We start from the raw sequence: 12,743 nt of genomic DNA on the forward strand, positions 1-12,743 counted from the left end.
TCCTTTCAGCTACTAATCAGCAACTCATGTGGTTGAGAATAGTAAAATCTGAATTATTTTCTAGGAATATTTCAGGGAAGCCAGAAATTGCATATTTGAGAGTATGCATGCATATGATAAAACTGTACTCATGTGAAACCAGAAAACCTGAGAATCCTGGTCCTTCTCTTTCTGCCTCTGCCCAAATACCTTCTAATCTGTCCCTTATATTTTGCAATAGGAGTATTTATCCATAGAGCATAGAGGTAGTCCTAGGACAAGGAGTGAATTGACTGTATCTACCCATGCCTGTTAAATATTTTGTGGAGTGGACACAACCATTCTAAGCTCCACAGGATGGAGAAATAGAGTATGGCTTAGAGTGGACTTACTGATATTCTATTCATGAACTATTGTGATTAGTAATCAAAGAAAATGTGGCATTGGTGTGGAGAAAGTGGCCATGGTAGCTGCTGGGGGTAGCGAATGGGAGGAAGAGATGTGATGTGGGGGCATTTTCAGGGGTTGGAGTTGTCCTGGGTGATGCTGCAGGGACAGTTACCAGACATTGTATGTCTTCCCATGGCCCACTGGGTGGATTGTGGGAGAGTGTGGGCTATGATGTGGACCACTGACCATGAGGTACAGTGGTGCTCAGAGATGTATTCACCAAGTGCAATGAATGTCTCATGATGATGGAAGAGGTTGTTATTACGGGGGAAGGAGTGGGGTGAGGGGGATGGGGGGTATATGGGGACCTCATATTTTTTTAATGTAACATTAAAAAAATAAAGACAAAAAACAAGAAAAAAAAAGAGAAAGTCAGGAAGAATACAGTGAAACTGAGCCCCTAGGATAACAGGTATAAAGGAAAGGCTTTCAAAGTTTAATAACAATGCACATAACCACAGAATCTGGGCCAGATTTATGCTAGCTTTGGGTCACTAGAATTTGAAACCACTTGTAGCCAATTAAGAATTTAAAGAAATTGTATTGCTAGAGAATTCCAAAAGTGGTAAAGAGAGATCTATAATTGCATATTACCTAAGGGAAACATTCCCTTTGTCAAGAGAAAGGAAGCAGCTAAAATTACAGTCCCAGAAATAGGAAATCTTCCCTGGTGTCTTGCCTATTTCATGTGTAGCCACAGAGAGCAATGGGCTTGGAAAATTCTCTTGGAGAGGTGGCAGGGCAGAGAGTTTCTGTTCTTTTTATCTGTTAAGATTAGACATACACTATGCTCCATGACCATTGTGGCTATTACCTTGTGACTCATGGTTGATATATTGAGAAAAATTACATAAATTCTTGCTGCCAGCCAATAAATAAGCCCTACTTGGTCAATTGAACATTATATATCCAATCAGTTGTAGCCAGAGAGATAAAACAAGAACATCCAAGATCACCCCCTTCAGCAGTGTCTACAAGAAGACGCAGTCTTAGGGAAAAGAATGTAAGGGGTGCAGCTAAACCTCTTTCTCCCATTATGACGGAGGCTCTTATTACTTCAGCTGCTGGAAGCGTTAGGTGCTGATGGGTCATACTTGCGTCTTCCCCAGGAGTTCCCCTTTTCGTAAAGGAACATCTAGCTTGAGGCAGTACTCCCAATCTGCTCTACGCACTCATTGTTTGTCTGATTGATGCAGGAGATTCAAAAGCCCAACCCAATTGCCTCAATTTAGGACATCTTTGCAGAGTCATATCATCTCTGGAGCTTACTTTAGGAGGTTTGTGCCTTTGTTGCAATGACAAAACAATTCACCCACTTCTTTTGCCCAGTCTTACTTCCCTCTCACCTCATTGGTGCTGTTCCCCCAGAGCATTCTCAATAAAGTGGCACACAAATTTCCATCTCAGAGTCTATATGCCAGGAAACTTGATCTAAAACATGGGCTATGTGTCAAAGGTTCCCCCAAATACCCCAAGATATGGTCATTCCTTTGAAGGACTCACAGGACTCAGCATATATTTATACTCATGGCTAGCATTTATTATAGTGTAAGGATGCAAAGCAAAATCAGCAAATGGAAAAGGGCTGTGGGGCAAATTCTTGAGCAAAGCAGGTACAAATTTCCAAGAGTCCTTTTCAAGTGAAATCTCAAAGGATGTGCGTAATTCTTCCAACAATGAACTGTAACAACAATTTTGAAGTATTGTCTAATAGAAATCTCATTAAAGACTCAGTGCTCAAGATTTTTATTGGGAGCTATACATGTAGGCACCCTCTGCTTAGCACATACCAAAATTTCAGACTCCCAAAAGAAAAGCAGGTATTCAGGATAAATCACATTGTTCACACACACGGTTTAAGCAGAGTGAACCACTCTTATATTTTAGAGAAAATTTCATGTCAATGTAGGGAACTGTTTACCATTAAGTTCCCGGGTGCAAGCTAAGAGCAGACATGTAAGCTGACCTTTCTAACATGTAGCCAGGGTTGAGAACCGCTGGTGGGGCTGGCAATTGAAATCACAAGAGTCACCTAGGGAAAGAATATGGAGTGAGAAAAGAATAGATCTTGAAGACCAGTTGTCAGACCTGCTTTGTTAAATCTTTTCTGCAAGGTTATGCATGGGCAGGCAATTAAATTATGACTTCTCATAATATACACTTATATCTCATGTGTCACATCTTCAAAAATTTCCCACTAGCTTCCATATACTAAGACACATAGGAGAGTATGGAAAGAAATACCCTTGTTAATAGCAGAATAAAGAAAAATCCTTTTCACACAAGGACACTTAATAATTGAATTATTCTGTTTTCGGCATTATAAGGCTTTATTTCCATATTAAGTATGGCCTGTTATGTTGATCTCTTTGAATTAACAAAATTAAATTCATTAAATAGAAATGGCCTAAGCTACTTGTAACCAGATTTTCCAGGTTAGGGAAGTAGTCCTTAGTCACAAAGTCACTTGGAAGGTAAAAGGAGAGAAAGACAGATGACAGTCCTTTTCCTGAAGAAGTAGATTGTTCTCTAACTACTTGAGGTACATAACTGGAAAAGGAAAAAGAGCAATTATCTACATCAAAGTTAGTTAGCATTTTATCTACTTTACAATTTTCATCTCAGAGACTTGTGTCTCAATCTTAACCAATGTCTTTTTTCTTGTAGAGATATTTTCATGTTCTGGCATCTAAAATGTTCTTGGATTACAGTAAGTGATGGAAGGGAATAAGGAAGCCTAATCTTCTCTAAAAGCAAATAATTTTTTTTCTAAATAATCAACTTTTCCTTATATATACCCTCCAAAAGTCCTGGGAGATATTTTTTCTCTATACTTTTTCTATAGGGGATCCCATGGTTTTAAATCTCACCTATAGGCTGATGACATTAAAATTTATAATTTCAGCTGATAAATCTCCCTTTAGTTCCAGACTGCTATATCCAAATTTCTAATTTCCACTTGGATGTTTAATATCAAGAGAATTTTCTGTTCTCCTATAGTTTCTTAACACAATAACATTTCTGTATATAAACAAAACTTTGGAAACATCCTTGATTTATCCTCTTCAATTCATTATTCCTGCTGATTTTATATTCAAAATCTTTTGTCTCACCATTTCTCTCCTCTTGAGCTAGATCTCTGCAAACCTTTTACTTGCTTCCACTGAACTCCTTCTTTTCTTCACACAGCCACCAGAGAGATATTTCTAAATAAAAATCCAAATTTCTTAAAATGGCACACAGGGCCCTTCTTAATTCATTTTCTTCCCTGCTTCAATAGACACCATTTTTGCACATGATCAGTGACCTAGTCATAATAAAAAGTATCCACTTCCCACTAAATATGTTCTTTTATACATTATTTCTTATACCTGTGATTGCCAACTCCTGCCCATTTCTAGACATGGAGGACTTGCATCCAATCCTTCAAATTCAATTCAGAGAGAGACACCATCAATGTGGCAAAGGAAGACATCCCCTGAATTTTATTTGAATCAGCCAATAAAAGCACAAATTCTACTTGCTTAGAACTCTGTAAGATTATAGCAATTGGAGAAGGACTCCATAAATTCTGAATCAAAGTAAAAGAAAAATAATCTGCTGGGTTCAGGTAGGAAATTTCTGTTCTGAACCTGCCAGACCTGACCTCTCTCCTTCATTCAGTCCTGCACAGTTTGGGATTTGTGCAAAGGCAGCACAACCTGGGTCCTCCCTGCTATAGCTGTAGGCTATAGAGCAACTCAGAGAAGAAAATTAGAACTCTATGCATATCTAGACAAAGGGATCCAAGTCTGCAGAGTCCCAGGAAGAGCAAAACTGCTGAGCCATGATGTTTGCTGCATACAAAAGTGCCTCTCAGTGGGGGCAGGGAAAGACCATTGCAGAATTGTTTGCAAGAGGTGTGCTCACTCAATCCAGTTTCCATTGGCTGGACCACCTAAACTCAAAATGGATTTTTCTGGATTGTCCCATATTTCTGAATTGATCTCATCTAGTCTCTGGGGGGTGGGAGATCCTAATGGGGAAGAAGCCAGAAGCAGAAGAGCCTCACAGAAAAAAAAAAGGATGTGTGTGTTAATGAACTGATAGAAGACAGTAAGGGTCAAAGAACAGAACATGTAAGGAAAAGGGGGAACTAAGTAGGAGAGAGAATTCAAACAAGTAATAGGAGCTGGGGAAGAAATTCTGCAGAAAAGTAAACAGAACAGATGAAGATGCACAGAGAAGGCAGAGGAAAGGTAGCTTTCTCCTGGAAGGAAATAATTGCACAAAATGTACAATCTTAAATACTGTACCATATATCCAGGACAAGAGGCAGATGAACTAATATCTGAAATGTTAAACATGGGCTACTCTAAAGGTCTGGAGTAAGTTGGACTAAGTGTCAAAGAAGAGTCTTAACACAAAGTCAACCAACAATAAAACTGTAGGCAAGAGGGAGAAATGGATCTTCAGAGTTAACTCATCAAGATAATCAGATGCCCAGGCATCAGCAAAAAATTACAAGCCATACTAAGAAATGGAAGATATGGCTCAGTCAAGGGAACAAATTAAATCTTCAGAGAAGACCCAGAATTTTGAAAAACTAGTCAAAGAAGTTCAAACAAATCTCCTAAAGCAATTCAAGGAGATGAAGGAACATATGGATGCAGAACTAAAGGATATTAAGAAGGCAATGTATGAGCATAAAGAACAGTTTGAAAGTATAAAAAGAAACAGAGATATCATGATGGAAGACCCAATAACAGAGATTAAAATACGAAAGAGGCAAACAATAGCAGATTTGAATAGGTAGATGAAAGAATAAGTGACCTAGAAGACAGGACATACTGCTTCTTGGCCTTTTGGCTAAGGTCAAGTGTAGAAGACAGGGCAATTGAAATCATACAGTCAGAATAGAGAAAGGAATTGGAAAAATTGATCAGTTTCTCAGGGATTTGAATGATAGCATAAAGTGCACAAACATAGTGCATGCTTTTGAAACTAAATATCTTTTCAAATTAGTGGGTTATATTATAGATGTAGGTTGTGTATTGTAAACCTGAGGGTAACCACAAAGGAAGTAGACATATTCTCAGCTCCCATATTCCTCTGTTTCCCCTCTTTCTGTCTTTTTGTTTCTTTTGTCCCACTTTACCACTTTATATCTTGCACTTCTGTTATCAAGAAATATGCCTTTTTCTTATAAAATTGTATTCTGATTTCTATATGAATTAAAGAGTAGAGTTGTATATTAAGGATAGAGTGCTAATGGGTTTTGCATTTACCATTTTAGTTACCCTTACTGATGATCTTCATTTCTTCACACTGCTTCAAGCCTCTCTCTCCTGTCTTTTCCTTTCAACTTGCCAAATTCCCTTTAGTAATTCTTGTAGGGTAAGTCTTTTATTGACAAACTCTCTCAGTTTCTGTTTATCTCTATTTTAAACTTTCCCTCATTTTTGAAGGACATTTTGCCAGAAAAAGAATTTTTGGTTGGCAGTTTTTCTCTTTCAGTGTCATAAACATATCATAACACTGTCTTCTCCCCTCCATGGTGTCTGATGAAAAATTGGCATTTAATGTTATTGAGGATTACTTGGATGTGTTAAATCACTTTTCTCTTGCTACTTTCAGAACTCTCTCTTTATCTATGGTATTTAACATTCTCATTAGTATCTGTTTTGGAGTAAGTATATTAGGGTTTATTCTGTCTGGGGTGAGTTGAACTTCTTAGAGGTGTATGTTTATGTCTTTCAAAAGAGGTGGGAAGTTTATGGTCATTATTTTATCAAGTATTCTTTCAACCCCTTTTCCCTTCTCTTCTTCTGGGACATCGATGATGCATATATTTGAGTGCTTCATGCTGTGGCTAAAATCCCTGAAAGTTTTTCCTATTCTTTTCTCTAGCTGTTCTTCTGATTGTGTGATTTAGATTGCCCTGTATTCTAGTTTACTGATTCTTCTGTCAATTCAGATCTGCTGTTGTGTGCCTCTCGTGTATTTTTAACCTCTATTATTGTGCCTTTCATCCCCAAAATTTCGGCTATGTTTCTTTTTTAAATTAATTTATTGAAATATCTCACCCACACACAAACATACATAAACAATAAATGTGCAGTAAAAGTTGTGAACTTACAAAACAAATGTATATAACATCATATAGGACTCTCATAACTCACCCTGCCACCAACACCTTACATTGTTGTAAACCTTTTTAACTAATGAGTAAAGAGCATTGTCAAATATTACTACTAACCAAAGTATTTTCCCCCAACCCTCCTTATTATTATTATTTTTATATCATTTATGTATGAACATACATAAACAATTAAGTGTATAGTAGAGTAAAAGTTGTGAACTTACAAAGCAAACATACATAACCTCATACAGGGGTACCATACGTTAACCCTCCACCAACACCTTACATTGGCATGAGAAGTTTGTTACAAATTATGAAAGAATATTGTCAAAATCTTGCTACTAATTGTAGTCCTTATCTTACATTTGGTGTGTTTTTCCCCCAAACCACCCTATTATTATTTTTTAAATATATTTTTTAAGAAAGAAGTTGTAAACTTATAAAACAATCAGGCATGGGCAGAATTCCCAAACAACACTCCACACTGTGGTGGAACATTTGTGACAGATAAGATAATATCATCTGATTGTTACCATGTCCATAGTGTGCATTTGGCTCGCATTTTCCATACTTCCTCCTTATCAACAAAGTAGATCTCTGGCATCGATACAAGAATATTATATTATTACTGCTAACCAAGGTCCATAGGTCACTCTAGTTTTATTTTTCCCATGCGTTCCCAATGCCCTGCAGTAGTGAATGTACATTTGCTCTAGCTCACAAAAAACACTCTTGCATCTATACCCTCAACCACAATTCTCATCCACCTTTTGGTTTACTGTGCTATTCTGTTCCTGGATTATTCTGTAGCATTTCATCATTTGGCATTTACATACCTAGACTACCATTTTCAGTCACATTCCCATTTATAAACTAGCTGTTACCCACTATTTGTTACCATACACTCTATACACTTCCACACTTTTACTGTAAAGCTATTTAAAACTTCTACATATATTGAACATCATTAGTCCATCTCAGTCCTTCTCTTATCTCCTTTAAGAATCCACCACCAACCACCAGCTCTTGAAGCTATTTTCCTACAATTTCTTCTAGAAGTTTTATGGTTCCTGCTTTTATCCTTAGGCTTTCTATCCATTTTGAGTCAATTTTTTGGATAAGGTGTGAAATAGGGGTCCTCTTTCCTTCTTTTGGCAATGGATATCCAGTTCTTTCAGCACCATTTTGCTGAATGGACTGTTCTCCCTGAGCTGTGTGGGTTTGACAGGCTAGTCAAAAATTTGACCATGTATGTGAGGGTCTGTTTCTGAACCATCAATTTTCCTTCCATTGGTCTATGTGCCTGTCTTTATGCCAGTACCATGTTGTTTTTACCACTCTAGCTAGGTAATATGATTTAAAGTCTGGAGATAAGGGTTTGCTTTTCCATTTTATGATGTTTCTGGCTATTCAGGCTATTACCCTTCCAAATAAATTTGATGATCATGTTTTCAATTTTTTTAGATGGTGGTAGAATTTTTATCAGGATTGCATTGAATCTGTATATCAATTTGAGCAGAATTGACATCTTAATATTTAGTCTTCCAATCCATGAGCATGGAATGTTATTTCAGTTATTTAGAACTTTTTAAAATTTCTTTTAACATTGAGTTGCAGTTTTCTGAATACAAGTGCTTTACATTGTTGGTTACGTTTATTCCTGTTTTATTTTCACCACTCTTTTGACAATTTAATTACTTTTATTGATATAATCTTCCTTTCTAGACTCTCTTCCAGGTCTCTCTCTCTTGCCCTTTCTTTTCAGATTCTAGTACACCCTTTGGAATTTCCTGAAATTCTGATCTCTTGCTTAGAAATTCTTTCAGTTTCTGCTTATCTGTGAATATTCTAATCTCATCCTCATTTTTGAAAGACAGTCTTGCTGGATATAAGATTCTTGGCTGGAAGTTTTTCTCTTGTTGTATCTTAAATATATCAGACCAGTCTCCTCTTGCCTCCATGGTTTCAGGTGAGAATTCAGCACTTAATCTTATTGGGTTTCCCTTACATGTTATGCATTGCTTTTCTCTTGTTTTTCTCAGAATTCTCTTTTTGTCTTTGGCATTTGGCATTCTGATTAGTATGTGTCTCGGAGGTAGTCTATTTGGATTTTTTCAGTTGGGTATGTTGTGCTTCTTGGACATGGATATCTATGTCCTTCAATAGGGTTGGGAAATTTTCCACCATTATTTCTTCAAATATTCCATATGCCCCTTTTTCCTTCTCTTCTCCTTCTGGAACAACCATGACACATGTGTTTGCACACATTTTACTGTCATTTAGTTCCCTAAGAACTTGTTCAATTTTTTCCATTCTTTTGTTCATCTATTCTTTTGTATGTTCACTTTCAGGCATTTCTTTAAGCACCCAATTCTTTCTTCTGCCTCCTTAAGTCTGCTATTACATGATTCCAATGTTTTTTTTTTTTAATTTTATTGATTGCACCTTTCATTCCCATAAGATCTGCTATTTTTCTATGTATGCTTTCAAATTCTTCTTTGTGCTCATCCAGTTTCATCTTAATATCCTTAATCCCTTTAGCCATTTCATTAAATTTATTAAACTTTGTTTGAACATGTATGATTAGTTGTCTCAACTCCTTTATGTTATCTGGAGGCATATCTTATTCCTTTAACTGGGCCATATCTTCCTGTTTCTTGGTGTGGATTGTAATTTTTTGTTGGTGTCTTGGCATCTGGCTTACTAGAGTATTTATTCTGGGTGTAGTTTTTCTCTTTAGTTTAGGTCTTCCTGTCCTTACTCCCTTGCTGGTTGTGCAATAGAAGCCAAGGATGTAATTGGTGTGTTCTAGGGACTGATGAAGCTTCTCCCAATTTTCCCCTTTGCCAGAGGTAGGGACAGAGTTACAGCTGATTAATCCAAATCATGGAGGCCTAGACTGTAGTTACCCATAGAGACTGATGAAACTTCATGTCTCTTTCTCCCCTGCCTGGGATGGGAATGGAGCTGCAGGTGTGGGCAGCAATCTATGCAGTGTGGGTCCAAGATGACCACAGTATTCCTGGGAGACTTATGATTATTCAGTTTGTGTCAGCCAAAGGTACCTGCTGTTACCTGGATAAGGCTGGTGCAGGGCTCACCAGCCTCCTCCCTGCCAGAGGTGGGGCTGAAGCCTTATCTAAGGCTGCAGGCCAATTTAGGTGAAAGAAACTGATTCCTATCATCATGGTGATTTTTGTTCAACCAGCCTTCCTCACACTGGGGGCAGAGTCAAAATGGCAGCCACTGGCCTCTTTCCAACTTGGACAGATTCACACCCTAGAGGTTCCCAGGGTTACACCTTAGCTATCTGAGTCTACCAATCAGTAGACAAAATTGGCAGCCAGCCATCTCCCCGCCCCCCCCCCCCCCCCCCCCGTTTTGGGAAATGGGGCTTCCAACTCCAACCACAGAACAGCTCCTGGGGCAGTTTGTGCTGCCAGAGTAGGACAATCATTGGCCTCCACAGCTTGGCTGGCAATTTCCCTAAAAAGGTGGCACAGGTCCCTGCAGCCTCCTCCTTGCTGGAGGTGGTGCTGGGGCCTAGGCTAGAGCTGCAATCTGATCTGGGTGGAAAGAAGCTGCTCCCCACCAGAACTGTGATTTTCAGTCTGCCCTACTTCCCCTCATGCCAGGTGTAGAGTTAAGATGGCAGCTCCCAGCTTCTTTCTGACTTGGACAGGCTCAAACTTCAGATGTTCTCAGGATTATACTTTAGCCCACTGAATTCACTCATCAGTAGCTGAAGTTGGTGCCCAACTGTCTCTTCCTCTCCTGTTTTTGGGAAGTGGACCATTCAATTCCAGCCACAGAATAGCTCCCAAGATGGCTTGTGCCTCCAGTGGAGGACAGGCACTGGCCTCCATGGCATGGAGCACTCTACTTATGAATCTTATCTGCAGATGGATAGCCTCCTCCTTCCATTCCTTCAAGTATGTTGCAGGATGCTCTCCTGGACTCCTGAAGCCCCCAAACAGGTGCTTCAGCTAGCTCCAGAGAGCTCTGTGTGTTTACTAACTGCCCTGTAGCAGGAGCTGACTCTAGGAGCTCCTACTCCACTACCATCTTGCTGGTTGTCTCTGTTATATTTCTTTTTGCAGCCCAAACACTTCTTTATGCTCACACGTTGTCTTATTATCCTTTATCTTTTTATGCATAATTTTTATTCATGCCCTTGAATTGATTTAGGACATTTGTTTGAATATCTTTGCTTAGTTGTTTTGAACTTCTGAGTCTCTTTTGAAGATTTAATTTGTTCCCTTGACTGACCCATATCTTTCTGTCTCTTGGTATGGCTTATAATTTTTTGCTGAAGTCTGAACTTCTGATTATGTTTATGAGTTTACTCTGAAGGTCCATTTCTCCCTATTATCTAGATTTGTTTTAAGGCTATTTTTTGAGACTGGGCCTAAAGTATTCTAGAACTTTATTATAGTTGTTCTTTAATAGTTCAGATATTGTCAGCTCTTCTTCATCTGATTCTTGTCCTAGATATGCAGTACAATTTTTAAGATTGTACTTTTTATGCAATTGTTTCACCTCTAGGAAAGAGCTTCCTTTCCTCTGTCCTTTCTTTGGGAATCTTGATTTATTCTCATATTGTCTTCTTGGCAGTATTAATGTGGTAGGTTGAATCATTTGTTCCAACTCACATATGTTCTTAATCTGATTTCTTTGGTATGAACCCACTATAAATAGGACTTTCTGAAGAAGTTATTTTTAGTGAAGGTGTGGCTCATCTGAATGAGGGTTTGTCTTACTTCATTTTATTGGAGGCCTCATATAAAAATGAAAACTGTGACCCAGTGGGTCTGTGCATCCTGAGGATGAACTAGTATTTCCAGAAATCTCTGGACAACACCTGCATTTGTCCTTGGTTAGGGCTGGTTGGGAAGTGAAATGAATTGAAACAACCTGCCTCCAGGCAATTCTGCCCTGTTTCTGGGCATAAATGATAATTTTGAAATTTGTTTTTCCAAATATTTGCTTCTAGTTAATAGAAATATAATTAAGTTTTGCATAATAACCTTGCATATCATCACCTTAATAAATTTACTTATTAATTTTAGTAATAATTTTGGTTACTTAGGATTTTATGTGTAAAAAATCATGGCATCTGCAAATAAAGAAGTATTACTACTTCCTATCCAGTCTATAAGCTTCTATTTCTTTTTCTTATCTAAGACTTTATTACAATGTTGAGTAGAATTGGTGAAAATAGACATTTTTACTTTTTTTCTGAATTTTAAGGGGCAAACATTCAGTATTTCACCATTAAGTATAATGTTAGTTGTAGGTTGTTTTACAGATGCTCTTTATCAGGTTTAGAAACTTTCTTACTCATTCTTTCATATGCTTTTTATGATGCATGGGTGTTGAAATTTATCAAATGCTTTTTTAATGTAATAATTGAGATGATGCTATGTTTATTAGTTTATCTACTTAATGTGGTTAATGTGGACACTATATGAAAGGCACACAATCCCTTGAAATCAACACCCTGTTGGTGGGCCTTACCTTGAAATACATGACAACATTTTCCCCCAATGTAACAGAATTAGACTCAATACTATTTTCTTTATACTTGATTCTTCTACCCATTATTTGAGCTTATAATTAGCTCTATATCCATTAAATATATGTCTCAGATACTTAAGTCTTCAGTCTATTACATGCTGGATGAGCCCTGAATCTTAGAAGTGTTATGGTCAACACCTAATCTCCACATCATTGGAAATGCCCAGGACAACTAACAAAATGATAATGATGGACAATCCCAACTCAAAATAACAGAGAATCTCTACAACTACGGATCAAATTAGTTCCTTCCATCTGCCACATGAGATCTCATCCCCTCTCAATCTGGTTCAGGGTATCACCCTCCCAATATTTTCAAGGTAGAGGAATGAACAAAATAAGGGGGGAATGCAATTATGGACAAAATTAACTTATTAATATTGTAGTAGTGGAAGAATATGTAACACAGGTATAAAGATAATGGTTACCAGAGGTTCTGAGGGGAGGGAGAAGAAATAACAGGTGGAACTGAGGTTATTTTTAGAGCATTGGATTAAGTGAAAACCACAATGTAAACTCTAGACCTTGATTAGCAGCAATGTTTAAATATTAATTCAGGAGGTAACTCGTAGGCAAAAGTTATTATTAGGCTAAATTTCAATTTTACAAGAATGAT

Source organism: Dasypus novemcinctus, chromosome 9, assembly GCF_030445035.2.
Source record: "Dasypus novemcinctus isolate mDasNov1 chromosome 9, mDasNov1.1.hap2, whole genome shotgun sequence".
Classification (NCBI taxonomy): Eukaryota; Metazoa; Chordata; class Mammalia; order Cingulata; family Dasypodidae; genus Dasypus; species Dasypus novemcinctus.